This window comes from Macrobrachium rosenbergii, chromosome 47 (assembly GCF_040412425.1).
Source record: "Macrobrachium rosenbergii isolate ZJJX-2024 chromosome 47, ASM4041242v1, whole genome shotgun sequence".
NCBI lineage: Eukaryota > Metazoa > Arthropoda > Malacostraca > Decapoda > Palaemonidae > Macrobrachium > Macrobrachium rosenbergii.
The window spans coordinates 34248124-34267090 of record NC_089787.1 but is presented as its reverse complement, the minus strand read 5'-3'; the positions used below and the strand labels follow the sequence as shown (position 1 = coordinate 34267090).

The following is an 18967-nucleotide window of genomic DNA, read 5'->3' as shown; positions in this document are numbered from 1 at the left end:
GTTTTTGAAGGATGCTTCTTAATAATGTACGGTGTGTACGTGTACTTCGTGACGCCTCGAAGTACAGAGCCGTGTCTTGCCGAACTTTGACCTCGAATGATGTCATACAAAAGTACGTTTGTTCGTGCGTTACATAATGAATATAATGGGAGGAACTGTTGTTCGAATTGGACTTGTGAGATCCGATTCATGTGTGTCTGAAGATGTGAGTGATTTTTTCACATGGAGACTGTCCCAGAGGACTTGTGGAGTGAGTAAGAATTCATATACGTTTTTAGACTTCGTTTTTCACAACTGTGAATACACGGTATCTCCTGTGACAGTGAAATGTGTGTTTCTGCAATTTTTTACATTTTATGATTTTTAATGTGACGTTTCTTCTTTCACCGGTATTTCTGTTCCACTCCATTCCTATTCCTTTTTCCTCTCTCCCTCCTACAAGGATGAGAGTGGTATGACATTTGAGATGACCTGTTTTAATTGATTGACGTGTTCATGTTTTGACAGATGAGTTATTTTCTGTAATTGGGGTTTATGATTTTGGAGCATTATTTCCTTAGAAGATTTTCTGATAGTTATATGAAACATTGGATTTCATTTTTCGTAATTTTTAAGAAGTTATTTTCGTTGATTTTTGTCAATAAAGGGTTTTAGTTTTGTACTTAGTGTCTCATTCCATTAGTCCTTAGATTTTAGTTAGGGAAAGATATAACTTATGATGCCGGCTCACGTTACTGCTATCACACAATGTCTCGGGATAAGCGAGATCAAACCTCTGTTCATAAAACAGAGACTGAAATCAAGTATAGGCTCAGAAAAGGCCTTTACATATATATATATATATATATATATATATATATATATATATATATATATATATATATATATATATATATATATATATATATATATATATATAAATATATACATAATATAATATATATATATATATATATATATATATATATATAATGAAATATATATATATATATATATATATATATATATATATATATATATATATATATATATATATATATATATATATATATACTAAAGCAAAGACCTAAACCCAGTAGCAAGGCACTCTAGGATACCAAAACTCGCAGAGCAAATCCAGGAGAGTGCAATCACGGCCTGTCTTACAGCGTAATTAGCTGAGCAAACTGGAAAATGGTTTAGGTGAGGCGCTTGAGAAGTTAGAGTCTTTATCATCACCTTACTTTTATCCTGGTCATAAAAAAATCTTAATTTCCGTTTTCCTTTTCGTCTTGAAAGCGGGAAGAAGAGGAAGCTTTCCATATCGTTATTGACATTCTGCTTGCTTTCATGACGTGGTAAGGTTTCGCTAATTTCTGGTTGATCGTTTACCGGTTATTTTCACTATTATAATCCTGTCCTCTCTCTCTCTCTCTCTCTCTCTCTCTCTCTCTCTCTCTCTCTCTCCCTGTTTTTTTTTTTTTTTTGCATCTTTTATGAATGTTAGTGTAATATCCCTCTCCAGCTCTTTGAAATCATTCCATTAGCTTCTGGTAACAATTGCTAAATTCTCTCTCTCTCTCTCTCTCTCTCTCTCTCTCTCATATCTTTATTTCCATCGTTTATAAAGAACGTACAAGCTCTCTCTCTCTCTCTCTCTCTCTCTCTCTCTCTCTCTCTCTCTCTCTCTCTCTCTCTCTCTATCTATCTTTATTTCCATCGTTTATAAAGAACGTACAATATATATATATCTCTATATATATCTATATATATATCTATATATATATATATATATATATATATATATATATATATATATATATATATATATATATATATATATATATATATATATATATATTCTTATCGTTTATGAAGGACATACAAGCTTTCTCTCTCTCTCTCTCTCTCTCTCTCTCTTTCAGCGAGGAACAAGTAACCCTTCGGAAGCATTAAGATCTTAGAGGGGGGGATCTCTCTCGGCACAAATTGGAGTCGTAACTGGGGACAAGTTCGTCCTCATTTTAAAGAGAGAGCAAAAGGTCAGGACTGGGGGGAGTGTGAATGACCTCGAGGAGAGAGAGGAGAGAAAGCTAAGTGTATTCATGACGCTTCGCTCTCCTTTTAATTTAGTATATTCTCTCTCTCTCTCTCTCACTTTCTATATGACTCTTTCTTTCTTTGATGATGAGAGAATTGACTCTTTTTCCCTTGCTTTCTCTCTCTCTCTCTCTCTCTCTCTCTCTCTCTCTCTCTTGCTTGCATATGAACTTCTCTCTTTGATGATGAGAGAATTGACAATCTTTTCTCTCTCTCTTCTATATGACTCTTTCTCTTGCTTTGATGATGAGAGAATTGACAATCTTTTTCTCTTGGTGCAAAACTCTCTCTCTCTCTCTCTCTCTCTCTCTCTCTCTCTCTCTTTTTTGAGTTCTTTGCACTGGAGTTTTCACATTAATCTTTCCTTTTCTCTGATTTGTTCTCTCTTTGATGATTAGGTATTGGCAATGTTTTCCCACTGATATATTATTCAAATTTTCTCTGTCTGTCTGTCTGTCTCTTACACACATCCTTTATTCTCTTTCTTGGTTCCTTTCTTTCTTTCTTTGATTATGAGGTCATAGCAATCTTTTTGTTTTGTTCAAATTCTAAGCTCTCTCTCTCTCTCTTTCTCTCTCTCTCTCTCTCTCTCTCTCTCTCTCTCTCTCCCCATTCATATATTGCCTTCCTCGTCCATTCTTCGTTCGCTCTCGCTCTGCATTTACTCTTTCATGTTATTACAAATGCCCAGATTATCATTACGACTACAAAAGGATACACGTGAATCATACGTGTCCAGTATTCTCCTTCTTTTGTTATTTCCTTCACGTTCCACTCCTGCGTTCCTCGCCTAGGCTTTCCGCCTCTTTGATAATTCTCTTTGAAGAGAGACAAAGGCGCCATACCTTGCTTACGGGTATGGCAGGGGTCTCTTTCTTTCGAAGGGAAAAATGAGGTAATAGACACGTGAGTTGTTTGGGCAACAGAGGCATTATTTCTGTAGGAAACAGAAAGCAGGATGCGATAGGCAGGGGAATATCTGACGGAGAAGTGCTTTTCCTTTAGCAAGGAGAAAGCATGATTCAATAGACATTTGAATAGAAATGAGAGTTGTTTTTGGCAACAGACATTATTTCTGTAGCTAACAGAAAGCAAGATACAATAGACAGGGGAATAACTGAAGAAGTGCTTTTTCTTTAGCAAGGAGAATGCATGTTTCAATAACTGAAATGAAGTTGTAACAGACATTATTTCTTTAGCTAACAGAAAGCAAGGAGAATGCAGGGAATGCTTTTTCAAGGAGAAACATTTGAATTTGAATAGAAATGTGAGTTGTTCTGGAAGGCGGAGCTCTTATATCTGAAGCAAATAGATGCAATAGACGGTAAATAGCGATGACAGAAGAGTCCCTTTTCTTCAGTAAAGAGAAAACATGATGAAATAGACATATTAATAGCTTTGACAGTGGTATGTTTATTTCTGAAGCAAACAAATCAGGCTGCGATAGATAAGTTTGACAGAAGTATGTGCATTCCTGTCTCAGAGAGAATGCAGAGTACAATAAACAGGCTGATAACTTTCACAGCAGAAACCGGAGTGCACTATATACCTTAATAACTTTGGCAGAGGAACGATTTATTTCTGTAGCAAATAGCAAGCAGGATGCCACAAACAAATTAATTACGATGACAGAAACGTTGTTATAGCTACGGCAAAGAGAACGCAACTTGCAACAGAAAGGTATATATTCGCTGAATTACTGAGTAACATTGGAGATGAATTCCATTGCACATTTTTTCCAGAGAATTATTTGTAAATTCGGTGAACTGTCAAAATCATAAATGGAAACGATTCAAGAGCCTGGATTGTAAAACTAATTTTTTGTGATCTGGTCTAGAATTTCAAATGACGAGGACCCTCGTAATCTGAGTTAAGTACTGTATATTATTGACCTTAGTTTTCTTTGCGTAATTAACAATATCGGTGTCATTACTCTTTCACATTGTTACTTATAGGTAAGCTACCACGTTAATCTTTCTGTATACAAATTTTTAAAATTCACATAAAAAAATAACAAAGAAATCATTCTCAGTATTTGAATTCCATTTACCCTCTATACCAAAATGCTAGATATCTACCTAAAACGGCTTCATGAATAAAAAAAAAATCTAGCCTACAAGTTTAATATATATCCTGACAGTATAGTAATATGCTTCATGCGATAATTAAGCGATCACATGATCCATTAAAGAATGTATGAAATATACAAAAAAAAAAAATGAAAGTTTGCCCCAAACACCCAATTCTGCCATAAACAACTAATCTACGATAGGAACCGAGAACCCGTGACGTCATCGACCAACCTGACCTAGGTAAGCGGAGCGTCGTATCCACCCCACCCCACACGACGATTTAGGACCCCGTGACGTCATCTCCCCACGCCCCACGATTTGGGAATACTGTTATGACCTTCCTTCCGAGAAACTCCGGAGGAACAAACGACGCGCTTCTGGGTAAGCGAAGGGCGGCAGATGTTGGGAGAATTCTCTTTCTCCTGATTTATTGGGCTGTTTCCCCTCAAGAGATCCGAGGAATTATGTGGCCTCCCCTGATGCGTCGCTGATGGAAAATGAGAAATTTTTTGTACTGGAATTAAATGATGAGTAGGAGAAAGACGCAGGCATACATATATACATGCATACATGCTAACTTACAGCAGAGGCTACAGGAATGGAATGAGGGATGTACACCCTTAAGTTCTCTCTCTCTCTCTCTCTCTCTCTTATATGTATACATATATGTATATATATACTGTATATATGTATATATATAGAGAGATATATAAAATATATATATATATATATATATATATATATATATATATATATATATATATATATATATATATATATATATATATATAAACACTCACACATGCACATATGCATGTTTAAATAATATGAATACTAACAGTAAGTACCTGAATGTATGGCTGCAGCAAGAATCTTCAGCATAACTCAAGTATTAATACAAACTCGTTACGGGAAAAAATTTTTTTTTTAATATTGCCACAACGACCTAGCCTATGAGTTTATTGCTTTATACCAGTTGAGTTCACCAGTTTTGAAACAAGACTCGAAGGGTACAATAAGTTTAAATACCTATAAAACTGTTCGGTGGCAATTTAGCACAATGCTATACTAGCAATAAACCGTAGTAGACTAGTACAGGAGGCACTGGGTCATAATGAGGCTGGTTTTTCACTTTTCAAACATTATTATGATGCCTCGACCTCCGAGGTTAACCTGGTGTCGGAATATTATTTTATGGAAGGAATTTTCATAACTACAAATCGTTCCCGGTTCTTCTATAGCTTCCACAGACTTTTTGACCTTGGAAGCTCTCATCCAGAAGAAGCGGCTCCATTCTTCTTCTTCCTCTACTCTCTCTCTCTCTCTCTCTCTCTCTCTCTCTCTCTCTCTCTCTCTCTCTCTCTCTCTCTTCTCCACTTCCAAAACAATCATCAGTTAAGAACATACGGGCATTTATTTCTTAATAAATTTCAGTATCTGGAAATCCCTCCCATATCATCATCAGCTTCCAGAGATACTTTTAAACATAAAAGCTCTCATCCACAAGAAGAAGCGGTTCCATTCCTCTCTCTCTCTCTCTCTCTCTCTCTCTCTCTCTCTCTCTCTCTCTCTCTCTCTCTCTCTCTCTTCTCGCACCCCCTAAAGACATGATACAGGACCGCACTTTATTTTGCATAATGGGCGAAAAAGGCATCTCAGATGGTATCCCATCCAGCAAGAGAGCATAAAAGCCCAACTTGGGGATGAACACAAGCTGTAACTGCATTTTGCAACGGCGTGAATGGAGGAGAGGAACCGAAAGGGACGAGGTGTTTTATTATTATAATGTCAATAGAAATCATTATTCGGTACTGCATGATCTGAAGCGTGGCAATATTAATCGATGGATGGTAAAGAGAGAAAGCTGTTAAGCAAATGAATTTTGGAAAAATTCGGCATAATTAAAATGGGCTCTTAGTTATAATATATATATATATATATATATATATATATATATATATATATATATATATATATATATATATATATATATATAGTTATATATATATACATATATGTATATATATATGTATATATATATATATATATATAAATATATATATATATATATATACAAAGAACCTCCAGTAATATACAGCGCATATATATATGCATATATACGGCACTATATATATACGGGACATAATGCCTATAGTGCTATATGTAAGATGCATATGATATCAGAAGATACAAACTAGGGTGACATCCAAAAAAAGGATAGTGAAACAGGATTAACGTCAGACAAATAATTCATAAACCACTAAAAGCTCAGAAATAATTACCGACCTAAAAAAAAATGAGGGTCGTGGTAATATATCAAAATTAACAGGTTTGGAACTGGAATCTGGAAAATCCTAAGCTCCTGATATTTCCAGTTGCTTCCAAAATGTCTCGATTAAATGGATGATGTATGGATTCTGTTGTATGAAAGCCTGACGTTTTAGTAATATAACTCGTAAAATTGAAAGTTTTTTTTAATGTTGCAGCTCTACGTTAGACTTCGTAAAAACAGTTGTTAAGTTATTCGGTTTATCTGAATTACGAAGTTTGGCAAGACCAGACATTGAGCGGTTAAGAGTTAAGAGAATTGGACCGGTTAGCTAGCAAGATAGAAAAAGGAATTGGGAATTTAAAATTACGTGGCTTAGAACCGTTGTTACCTAGGACCGAAGGGACGTTGCGAATAGCCTTTGTTGTGGAATCCGAACAAAATTATAGAATAGAATATAGAATTTGGGCCTATCACCAGAAACTGGGAACTTGGAGTCATTGAACGTTGAAAGGGAAATTGCCGGTAAAAGGTTTGAAAGGTGTCAGCGAGGAAAACCTCTCAGTTGCATATAAAACAATTGTTAGGAGAGGGTAGAAAGTAAGATAGAAGAAAGAAAATCTGAACGGAGGTACAGTAAAAGTAATGAAAAGGGTTGCAGCTAGGGGCCGAAGGGACGCTGCAAAGAACGTTAGGTAATGCCTACAGCGCACCGCGTGAGATGCACTGGTGGCACTGCCCCCAACGGGTCCTACAAGCAGAGAGGAAATGAGGATTAAATATTTACGAGAATAAGAACTTTCATCAAACCTTTGCTGAAACTAACCTTCCAGAATAATGGTCGTGGATATACAATTAAACAAGCAAAATCGAGTTTTCTGTATAGCGTATAGTGCTGTATGAAACTCTCAGCCACGGACCATGAAACTCTCAGCCGCGGCCCATGAAACTTTCAGCCACAGCCCGGTGTTGGCAGTGTTATTGGCACCTGTAGCGGTTCCAGACGCAAGATCATGGCTAACTTTAACCTTAAATAAAATAAAAACTACTAAGGCCAGAGGGCTGTAATTTGGTATGTTTGATGACTGGAGGGTGGATGATCAACATACAAATGTGCAGCCCGCTAGCCTCAGTAGTTTTTAAGATCTGAGGGCGGACATAAAAAGTGCGGACGGACAGACAAATAGTCATCTCAATAGTTTTCTTTTACAGAAAACTAAAATAGCAATAATATCAATATATCCTCTCAATAACTGTCAGAGAGACGGCAGCTTTTGCTCAGACTGTGGTCAGGAAACCGAAGGAAATTTGAAAGCCGGAAATCCTCAGAGTGAAAATGTATGCAGAGTGAGGTCAGGTGGCGACTGTATTAACCCCGTAGCGACTGCGAATATATATTCTGCCGTTTATTTTCCGACATTCTTGGCACTTTGCGCATTTAATAATCAATGGAAAAATCTACGCCACGTTTTTTTGAAAAATGTTTGGTCACCTTTGAAAATGCCAGATTTTTTTTTTTTTTTTTTGAGGTCAAAGAGTACAACTCTTGTTTTGTTTTGTTTCCTTTTTACAGAAAAACTGTTTCAGTTTGATTTTACAACAAGAACATCAGGAATCTCATATAAAAGGACCTTTAGGAATGAAAGTATGACTATAATACCAGATAAATGTTGGGCGGAAGGAGAATATCCTTATATTATGAAATACCAATGGTCACTGTAACTTGCAACAAACCATCGGAGCCTGATATGAGATGCAGGTGGCGTCAAGTCTATACAAACAAGTATTCAAACAAATAAATAAGTTAATTACATAACTTTTCTAAGTTCAGTTAACAAAAAACTACGTATTTCAACATTTATACTGTTCCTTGCGGATAAAGCTTAAAAAGCATACCTTTATGCAAACTAGTTTTAAAATTATTATTTTCAAACAAGTATTCTCTGGTAAGGAGAATACTTGTCACAAGCAATCAAGAACATACTGACAACTTCCAACCAGTATTTAAGTCAGAATTCATTAACGTAACGATAGGAAAAAGCAATAGGTTTTAAATACAGTTTACGTGAAACCATAATGTATGAAATGAACAATTAATTTTCAAAACAATTTAAATATATGCCAAGCAGTCTCTAAATGAACAGCAGAAACACGTTCCTCAAAAGCAAAGGAAAATGCAATAGTTTTTAAATGCAGTTAACGTGAAGTATTAATGCATGAAATGAACAATTAATTTTCAAGACCGTTTAAATATATACCAAGCAGTATCTAAATGAATGGCAGAAACACGTTCCTGAAAAACATTACGAAATAGCAAAATGTCAGAGCACTTTCATTTGAGATTTATGACGTCAATGGAAAGCAATCACGCTAAGAGAATGTTTTAAATTCGCCACTCAAGGATATACGCTCGATTTACCTTTAAGCATCATGCGAGCAAAGATCATCAACAGACAAGGTTCTTTGGAAAGATAATTAAATCGTTTTAGTATCACTGTTTGATTGATTTGTTGACGCTATTACGGCGCTGCAAGGCCGATGTTCATAAACACCTGAAATAAGTTTTTTTTTTTGCTATAATTTCGATTTATAATAAATTTTTGGTAAGTTTTAAACAAACGCTCATTAAGAATCTCTTATTTTTAGCTTGAAGGTGCATCCATACTATAATAAATCATATCATTAACATACTTCGGCAGCCTATCACTTCCATGCCACGGACAGATTGAAAGCGGTTTCAACTTCCTTAAGTAAGAATTGAATTGAATACAGAATTTAGGCCAAAGGCCACGCACTCGGACCTATGAGGTCATTCAGCGCTCAAATGGAAATTGACAGTAAAAGGTTTGAAAGGTGTGACGGGAGCAAAACCTCTCAGTTGCACCATGAATCAATAGTTTGGAGAGGGTGGAAAGTAAGATGAAAGAAAGAGAATATGAAAAGAGGTACAGTAAAAGGAACGAAAGGGGTTGCAGCTATGGGCCGAATGCACGCTGCAAAGAACCTTAAGTAATGCCTACAGTGCACCACATGAGGAATACCATATAATCGTACGAATCACAGGTTGGAACTACCACCAAGCCATTGACTGCCATTCAACCAGTTTGTGATGTTTGCGCGGTAAGTTACAGAAGCGTGTTTATGACTTGTTGCAATGTAGTGTGGACGAACCATAAAATGTGCGTGTTAGTATGAGCAATACAGTCTCAAGTCAAAGCATGCACGTATGGTATTGCCTGCGTAATTCTTAACGTTAGGAAGGATGGCATTTGCCATTAGCGATCAGCAACTTCACGTAAATGGTGGCCGGGAAAAAAAAGTCATAATTTTGACTAGGAAAAACATTCACGGGAAAAAAAGTCACATTAATTTATGGTGGCGGTAATAAAGCCAGGGGAAAAATTCACAATATTTCTTGGGAGTCATTATCTTTATGATATTTACAGTCTTTTGTTTATGTTTATACGGCAATCCCTAACGGGATTGTACTAAACACGCAGCAAAGGTGGATACATACCGGGTTAAAACCCTTGGGGGTCACTATCTAGGAAAGATTATTATGACTTTTTTTCTGTCACTTTTTTCCTGTGACTTTTTTACCTGGGTTCACGTAAATTGCTCCAAACTTCTTCAAATCATCACTCAGAGCTACAGTTGATTCGTTTTCACTGATGCTGCAAATTAATGGATGTTTATGTGAGCCTTCCCGATGACATGCTTAGAATCTATTCAAGGGTTTTTTAGCACATTCGCTGATGATGGTAGACGGTAATAAAGTCACAGGAAAAAGTCACAGAAGACAAGTCACAATTTTGGCTAGTAAAAAAAGTCGCAGAAAAAAATTCACATTGATTTACAGTCTTTTGTTTATGCTTTTATGGTAACCCCCAAGGGTTTGTACTAAACACGCCTCAAAGGTGGTTACATACCGGGTTAAAACCCTGGGGGGTCACTATCTAAGAAACATTAATGTGACTTTTTTCTTGACTTTTTTTCCTGTAAAATGGAGGTCGAGGGTCTTGGCGTAAAACATTCCAGTGAGTTGATTTATTTTCTTTATAGAGCTTTCAACATCCTTGGGTATGTTTGGCTGTTATTTTGGATGGGACGAAGTAAAATTCCAGGTTTTAATTGTTCAATATATTTAGCAAAGTTATAAGATTGAAGCTGATAAGACAAATTTCTTATATCCTAATTTTGCGAATGATGAGAAGTGACCTCGTTATGTTTGGTGCGCAACTTGAAGTTTATCTGAATTAGAAAAGGGATTCCCTTCCTCAAAAGCATTGTGTGGTGTGGTACCTGATGCATCTCTATTTCTCTCTATCTCTCTCTCTCTCTCTTTGATTTGTTTCCAGATTAGATTATTTCACGCCTTAATGCACTGGACACAAGGTTGTTTTTTTATCATACGGATGAGTAAAATGTTAAATGCTACGGTAAAATAAGATAATTCAACAAAGAAATACTTAAAAATGTTTTTTGTAATAGATTGTGACCGTTCTGCATGCTTCAGTGCTTAACTTCAGCTCCTCCGAGACAATGATTCCCCAATAAGCTCAGTATGCAATATTAAAAAATTCTTAGTTGAATAACTTGAAAATTCCAGGATGTAAACCTTCAAATTTATCAACAGTTTTGAGTTCTCTTTCTAGACTGCATTTAGTTTTCGGCGCAGGTTTACAAGGGGCTCATTCTAATTGATCTAATCGGTGACCAAAGCCTCCCTTCTCGGTTGTCTAGTGATTCCACAGGACCACACCAGGTCTCTCGCACCTACTCTGCAGTAAAGGCCGACCAAACACTCTTCCAGTTCTGGTCCATACTGCCCTAAAATGGAAAACTGCAGTATCTGCAAAATTTTCGAAATTGAGATATGCCGTCTATTGGGCTCGTGAAACGCTAATACACAAGTTCCTGCAATTTCAGAATGATTCTTCAAAGCTTTATCAAGGGGACCCCATTTGCTGTATCTGCAAAATCAGTAGTAAGACAAGGGAAAACTGCAGTATCTACCGTTTTTCTCAGTTTTGTATTTTTGCAGATACTGCAGTCTTCCATTTTAGGGCAGCATATCTTTGCTGCATATTCATGGCTGTTATCTCTTGCTACAGATATAACTTAAAACATGGCACTTAAGAAGTCTTGTCTTCTCCTTCCTGCAAGCACTCGACCGTTTGCGATGAACTCACAAGCTTAGGAGTAACGCGGTTTGAATGGTCTTACTAAATTTTTCATTCCTTTCGTTAATCACTTAAACATTTATCTTCAAATGGCAAGTTTGCTGTCAAGTAGCAGTGGCCGATAACATTTTTGAAGAGTTTTTTTTTTTTTTATTTCTGCATTAGAGACTGAACCTCATCTTTGGCAGATTGCTCTTCCTTTTTTTCTCTGTACACAAAAATCTGTTTCCGGAGAGCTATATATAGATAGATAGATACATAAGACATACAGATTTACAGATTGACATAGATTTATAGATACATGGATATTATATATATATACATATATATATATATATATATATATATATATATATATATATATATATATATATTTATATATATATATATATATATATATATATATATATAATATATATATATATATATATATATATATATATATATATATATATATATATATATATATATATACAGTAGGTCATTACTTTGTAGCAAGAAATGGACGATTTTCCTTACTTGCCTTCATAGCCTAACAACATTATATCTTACCGTAAGCATGTTTAATTAGTTCATCGAATAACTGGGACTCGTTCACTAACATAGAACTCAGGTGCTTCATACTTAATGGCCTCGCAGATAATTATTTCAAACCGGCCGCCCACTGAATAATTACCGCGAATCTGGGAAACATTCTTCCTGCATCCAAAATGATGATTAATCAACGACAGTTCCTGCAACGCCAGGCGATTGATTGATTGCTTTCTTGACTGAGGAGAAAGTCTACTGTAGGTTTATTTTTTATATTAAGGGTCGTGCTGTCAGTGCGCCTCATGCGGTGCACTGTAGGTAGGCATTACTTAAGATTCTTTGCAGCGTGCCTTCGGCCCCTAGCTGCAACCCCTTTAATTCCTTTTGCTGTACCTTCTTTCTTATTCTCTTTCTTCCATGTTACTTTCCACCCTCTCCTAAAAATTGATTCATAAGTGCAACTGCGAGGTTTTCCTCCTGTTACACCTTTTAAACTTTTACTGTCAATTAACGTTTCGGCGCTGAATGTCCTCATAGGTCCCAAGTCTACATTCTATTCTGTTCTAAGAGGAGAATCGTATACTTGAAAACTATCTACGGAGACTGCTTCCAAAACTTACTGATTGAAAGTTAAAATCAGGGTTATCCAACTACTCTTGTATCTAAAGAATATTGTGTAGTTACCTGGCACTAAAAGTTGTTATTCAGCTTCGCATCCAGTCAAGCCTTCAAGTACACAAACGAATCCCGACGATAAACCTGTAAATTAAAAAGATTGTATCTTCCTTGGGAAAGGAAATTTCGTAGTACAAATCCTATTGGCCAAGTACTATTAGTGAATGTTTTCAAGTTCAGAGTTTCGCGCTTATAACCAAATACTTAAATTCCCATCTGAATACTTTAACCTAATGAATGTGAATAAAATAAACACTAAATACGTTATGTTTACATTTAAAGCAGCTGCGAGGTTTTCCTCCTGTTACACCTTTCAAACCTTTTACTGTCAATTTCCGTTTCAGCTGAATTACCTCATAGGTCCCAGTGCTTTGCCTCTGGTCTAAATATCATATTCATTCAAGACTGCGTACTCTCTTGTACAATGTTCAACCCGTTCAGACTGGCTACGTCTGGTAGCTGTCCATTCTGGAACTTTATATTGCTTCCATATTGACCTTTTGTTTAATGACAGATCCTTCGGTCGAGCCCCTAAAAATGAGTGAATAAGACTTACTGATTCCATAAACCAAAATGATAATGATTATTAAAATAAAAATAATTATGATCCAACTGTTTATTTCCTGATGAGAATCCGGAATGACCCAGTGTTTCGTAATCAGTTGTCAATTAATTGAATATCGCTCTCTAATTAGGTTTCGGGGACCTTCACTGTTGTAACGCCAGTTGTTCATCTTAAAATGTCGGTCAGTTGCTTTGTAAAGTGATATAATTATGGACGTAAGAATTGTAAAACTTTCTTTTTAAGAGTTAGAAAGTGGAATTTCTCTCTCTCTCTCTCTCTCTCTCTCTCTCTCTCTCTCTCTCTCTCTCTCTCTCTCTCTCTCTCAACATTTCTAAGAGCACATTTTTTTCATACTGCATTTTGACTTAAAAATTTTTTTTTTTGATAATGTTACAATAGACTTTCCAATATAAAAATCTCCCTCCCTTACTCTTCATAGGCTACACTGACTATTGTTTTAACCGCAAATGTTTGTGACAATTTTGATCTATTTTTCTTATTCAGTTGAGTATGGTTAACGGATTTTTACATTTTGAAAAATCTATTATTTATATATATATATATATATATATATATATATATATATATATATATATATATATATATATATATATATATATATATATATGCATACATGCATACATGCTCATCGGGATGATCATAATCATGATCATAATTATTGTTTCGTTCTGCATAAAATTATTAGTTACACACACAAACACATATGTATACATATATATAATATATAATATATATATATATATATATATATATATATATATATATATATATATATATATATATATATATATAGAGAGAGAGAGAGAGAGAGAGAGAGAGAGAGAGAGAGAGAGAGAGAGAGAAAAAAAAATTTGAAATACAAAATATATGCTTTGAAGAAACAGACCAGTGTGGAGTGTTTCTCAGCCGGGTGTTCCGGGTCCTTGAAGACATTCTGAAGGTGACGACTGTGCTCGAGTGACAAACCTGTTAGTTAATCCGCTGCAAGAGTGAATTGGGCGTTTAAACTGCTACTTTTGATACATTTTCGTGCGGCCTATCGGTTTTTTTTTTTTTTTTTTTTTTTTTTTTTTTTTTTTTTTTTTTAGGTGATTTGTTATTGCTGATGCACTACAGCGCCGCTTCTGGTTGTTTTTATGGCCGAAGAGTCGTCTTTTCTTGATTGCTTTTGCGGAATGTTTAATAAAAACAGATGTTGGTGGATCATCTATATTTTGAAGTTGTGCTAGACTGGCGGTGTTTCCCTAGTGGCTGGACAAGATAAGACTTCTGGATGTCAACTCCTTGGATTTGGTAACTATACAAAATCTTTAGGTGAGTGGTATTCGTATTTTAGTACGTTCTCAACCCACCCATCCTTGCAAGCTATTCCTCCCCCTTCAGGGGCGGCGCCCCTGATGGGGGAGGCTCTCTTGACGTACGGTAGACTTTTGTCTACCGTACGCCAGGAGAGGGCTTGCACCTAACTTTCCAACTAAACTAACACAAATCGGCACCTGTATTTTTGGTGAGTGGCGAGAGGTATATACAGTAATTTGAAGTGATTCAGGCTTTGACAATTTAATCAAATATAAGTTTGCATATAATTTGCGCAAACGAATATGTTTGCCTTAACTTGAAGTATAGTGACACTGACTGTATTTCGGTCCTTCACTTTAAAGGCATATTGTGTAAATACTTAACCAAACTTTAATTTTTTTTCTATCTTAACTTAATAGTTTAAAGTTTAAACTCTTTATTAAGAATAAAGTACTGCAACCTTAAGTAAACAATTTAGTAACTCATAACTTGACTAGGTTCTTTTATTGGAACGTCTCTCCTTCCTAAGGAGGGTACTGAAGTAAATCTTCCTGTTGGCAGGTTACCTGTGGAATGGCGTTCTCCAGTATTGGAAGCAGCATTAAAAGGTGTTTTCTGGTAATCGGATTCCTCGTGAGTTCTTCGCGTCTTAAGTCTCAAGTACTCTACTGATTGAATGTGTAGATGAAGAATAAAAAGGTGCTAATATAATTTCAAATAATTAAAGCATAAAGGTGACTTTGGATTTTCAGTAGCTAAATTCCCATGGCTAAATTAGCATAACTTAGTGGTAACAGATGCTCTCGTGATAGAAGCTATTTACCCTGACGATTCATTTAGACTGGTTTATCTTTTCCAGGTACGCTTGATTCGTAAAAACCGTTGCTGTGTTCAGCTGAAAGTTAAGTATACCTTGGTTTAACCAGACCACCGAGCTGATTAACAGCTCTCCTAGGGCTGGCCCGAAGGATTGGAACCAATTGGTTACCTAGCAACGGGACCTACAGCTTGTGAAATCCCTACCACATTATAACGAGAAATGAATTTGTCACCAGAAATAAATTACTTATTCTTCATTGGCCGGTCGGAGATTCGAACTAGCGGCCAGCAGAGTGCTAGCTGAGAACGGAACCCACCCACCCAACGAGGAACAGTGTCCAGGTGATTGGAGCACAAGTGCCTAATGGATGGATAGCGAACCGGGAATGCTTTATTTGGCAGACTAGAGCTTTTGTCTAAAGATGAGTGGACTAAGGCAAGAATTGGTAGTTGGAAAAACCACGGAAGTGCTGTGGTCATAATGAATTTTCTCCTGGCTGCTTGCCAATCACTCTTATTCTACAGGCCTACAGTATTGTGCAGACTTATTTGTAAATATTGGTAAGTTTCTCCGAATATAAAGTCCTAATGAACAGTTTGTGTGTGATCTTTAAACCTAATTAATTTTAAACATTAAGTTTTATGACATTATTTGGGCATTGGCTAATTTCAGTTTTGAGAGTTGAACAGTATGCTGTTGTTAATTTAAACATACTTTACGGTTGAACTACATGACCGGACCAAGGCAGCAGTTATGTTCATTCAGTCATATTTTTTTTCTATTGAGTGAATGATGGAGTTTGCCATTACAAGGAATAATTTTGGGAGTTCCCAAGTATGATTGTAGCACATATATTGCTGCTAATGTTTAAATTGTTTTCACGGGTTATGCCAAACCTAATACTAACCTGGTCACCCAGGTTAATTCTTAAGTGATTTAGAATACAGTATAATAAAATTAGGTCAACTTTTTAGCTAAGTACTTAGACCATAATAAAATTATTCATGTTAAATTCTTGGCAAGTAATTTAAACTAATAAAATTAGCCGAACTTTTAATTCTAATAAAATTAGACCAACTTTTTAAGTAATTTAGAATAATAAAATTAGACTTTTAATTCTTGGAGACTAATTTAAAATTGGAGACTAATTTAAAATACAATAATAAAATTAGGGGAACTTTCATAACTTGAGCAATTGATAATGAAAATTATAATTAATGGCATTGTCGATGAGGGAAGGTTAGTTATGAAGTTCCTAATAAGGTTGGCCTTTAAACTTTTAGATTCGAATATGAATTCTGTGGGTTCTGGGTTACATTTTTTCTGCTAGTAGTAAGAAAGTAAAAGAAACTTAAGTTAGTGTTAGTGCATATATTTAGGTTACATTTTGTAAGAAACTTCTTTAACTAGACAATGATAGCACTGACACGCGTAAGGCAGTAAGATCATTTTAGGCAATTACAATTATTGGTACTCATATCATTTCAAGCAATTACAATTATTGGTACTCATATCATTTCAAGCAATTACAATTATTGGTACTCATATCATTTCAAGCAATTACAATTATTGGTACTCATATCATTTCAAGCAATTACAATTATTGGTACTCATATTTCAAGCAATTACAATTATTGGTACTCAGAACTTGATGCAGTGACTTATTGAATTGTGTACTTATTGAATTGTCTACTTAATGAATTGTCTACTTAATGAATTGTCTACTTAATGAATTGTCTACTTAATAATGAATGAATTATCTACTTAATGAATTGTCTACTTAATAATGAATTATCTACTTAATGAATGATCTACTATTGGTTGGGGACTCATGTTCGCCGATGTTGGTAGCATACATTGCTGTGGATGAGAAGCCGCTTCAGGTCTCTGGGCTAAATTTGAAACTAAAAGCACTGGGATTTTATGAATTATGCAGTAGTCAGTACTAACTATATATACGAGAAGTCTGCTTTAGGTTGCATAGTCACACTTAACCTGTACATGCCTGCTTCACGATGTATTCGAACATCTCGCTAGCGTTTGCCTTAGGTCTTGAATGTGTATAGAAAGCGGCTTGATGATAACTGATACCCGAGTGAACTCTTCTTACCACTGGTTCCTGATCATTGCGTACTCTGTCTACTAGGATGTTTCTGCATGATAAACTCGTCCACTGTTCCCTGGTCCCCTTACGGGGTAGTGCCGTCAGTGCACCTCATGTGGTGCACTGTAGGCATTACTTAAAGATCTTTGCAGCGTGCCTTCGGCCCCTAGCTCCAACCGTTTTCGTTCTTTTTACTGTACCTCCTATCATATTCTTTCTTCTATCTTGCTCTCCATCCTCTCCTAATAATCGGTTCATAGTGCAACTGCGAGGCATTTCTCCTGTTATACCTTTCAAACCTTTTACTGTCAATTTCCATTTAAGCGCTGAATGACCTCGTAGATCCCAGTGCTTGGTCTTTGGCCTAAATTTTATATTCAATTCAACTGTTCCCTGGTAATAAATGTACTTACAAACATCACCCAGAACCTTCATTATATCTAACCTAATACACTATATTTAGAGATTAATTGAACTTGATTTTAGTATACCGATGTGTAGAGACTTTTGATTTGGACTGTAAAGAAAAACTGTTGCAGAATTTTAACGATCGGTGTTTAAGTCACGGGTCCTATCCTAGTTCTGAAACTATGGAAACGGCCGATGGAATATGGAAAGAAGTTTCAATATGCATTCCAGTGAAAATCGAGACTTCATTATAATTAACCTATCGCTCTCCTCAAAACAGGGTTGAGTGAGCTTGGGGGATGGGGGGTCTGTTTCCAAGCGTGCCCTTGAGTCTTTCACTGGGTTACTTGAAACAATTACTCTGGTTTTGACGTTTCACAAAGCTTTCACTAAACTTTGGAATAGTAACTTTGGATGAAACGGTAATTAATCTAAATTTTAACTACCTTAAATATTTTTTATTGCAGAATTAATTTTGTGAAGGTTTAAACAGAGCATTACTTTTAAGCAAAGTTGGGATCAGGTTTATCGGTTGTAAAGATAAATTCTTGTTTGGTTACTCTTGCTTCTGTAGTGAAGTAACTCGGGTTTATTTGGTACACAGCCTCTATTTTTATGGTCCGATTGTTTGAATTGGAAATTTAGATAGGCCGGCACCCTTCCGACTGTTTGCCAGTGCGGTGTAGTTCCCTCTCTCTCTCTCTCTCTCTCTCTCTCTCTCTCTCTCTCTCTCTCTCTCGTAAATCTTGAATGATCTACCATTACTGTATTGCAGTTGAGAAATGGTAGATATCATTTTCTACTTGAAATATATTAGGGTAAGGCGATAATTAGTCGAAGATGTAAAATCTAGACATAACAAAACGACTAAAAATCTATCGGTAACGTCTACCGATGAATTGGTAACTTGGTCATGAACTTGAAGGTCAAATCATTAGTAC

The 18967-nt window shown here is 35.8% G+C and overlaps 1 long non-coding RNA gene across 1 annotated transcript; it reads left to right on the top strand.

Moving 5' to 3' along the window:
* The first annotated feature begins 14466 nt into the window (after positions 1-14466).
* Positions 14467-16108, top strand: LOC136830974 (uncharacterized). Its single transcript, XR_010850780.1, has 3 exons — positions 14467-14709; positions 15256-15393; positions 15554-16108. It is a non-coding gene; the product is annotated as an uncharacterized lncRNA (long non-coding RNA).
* The last annotated feature ends 2859 nt before the right edge of the window (positions 16109-18967 follow it).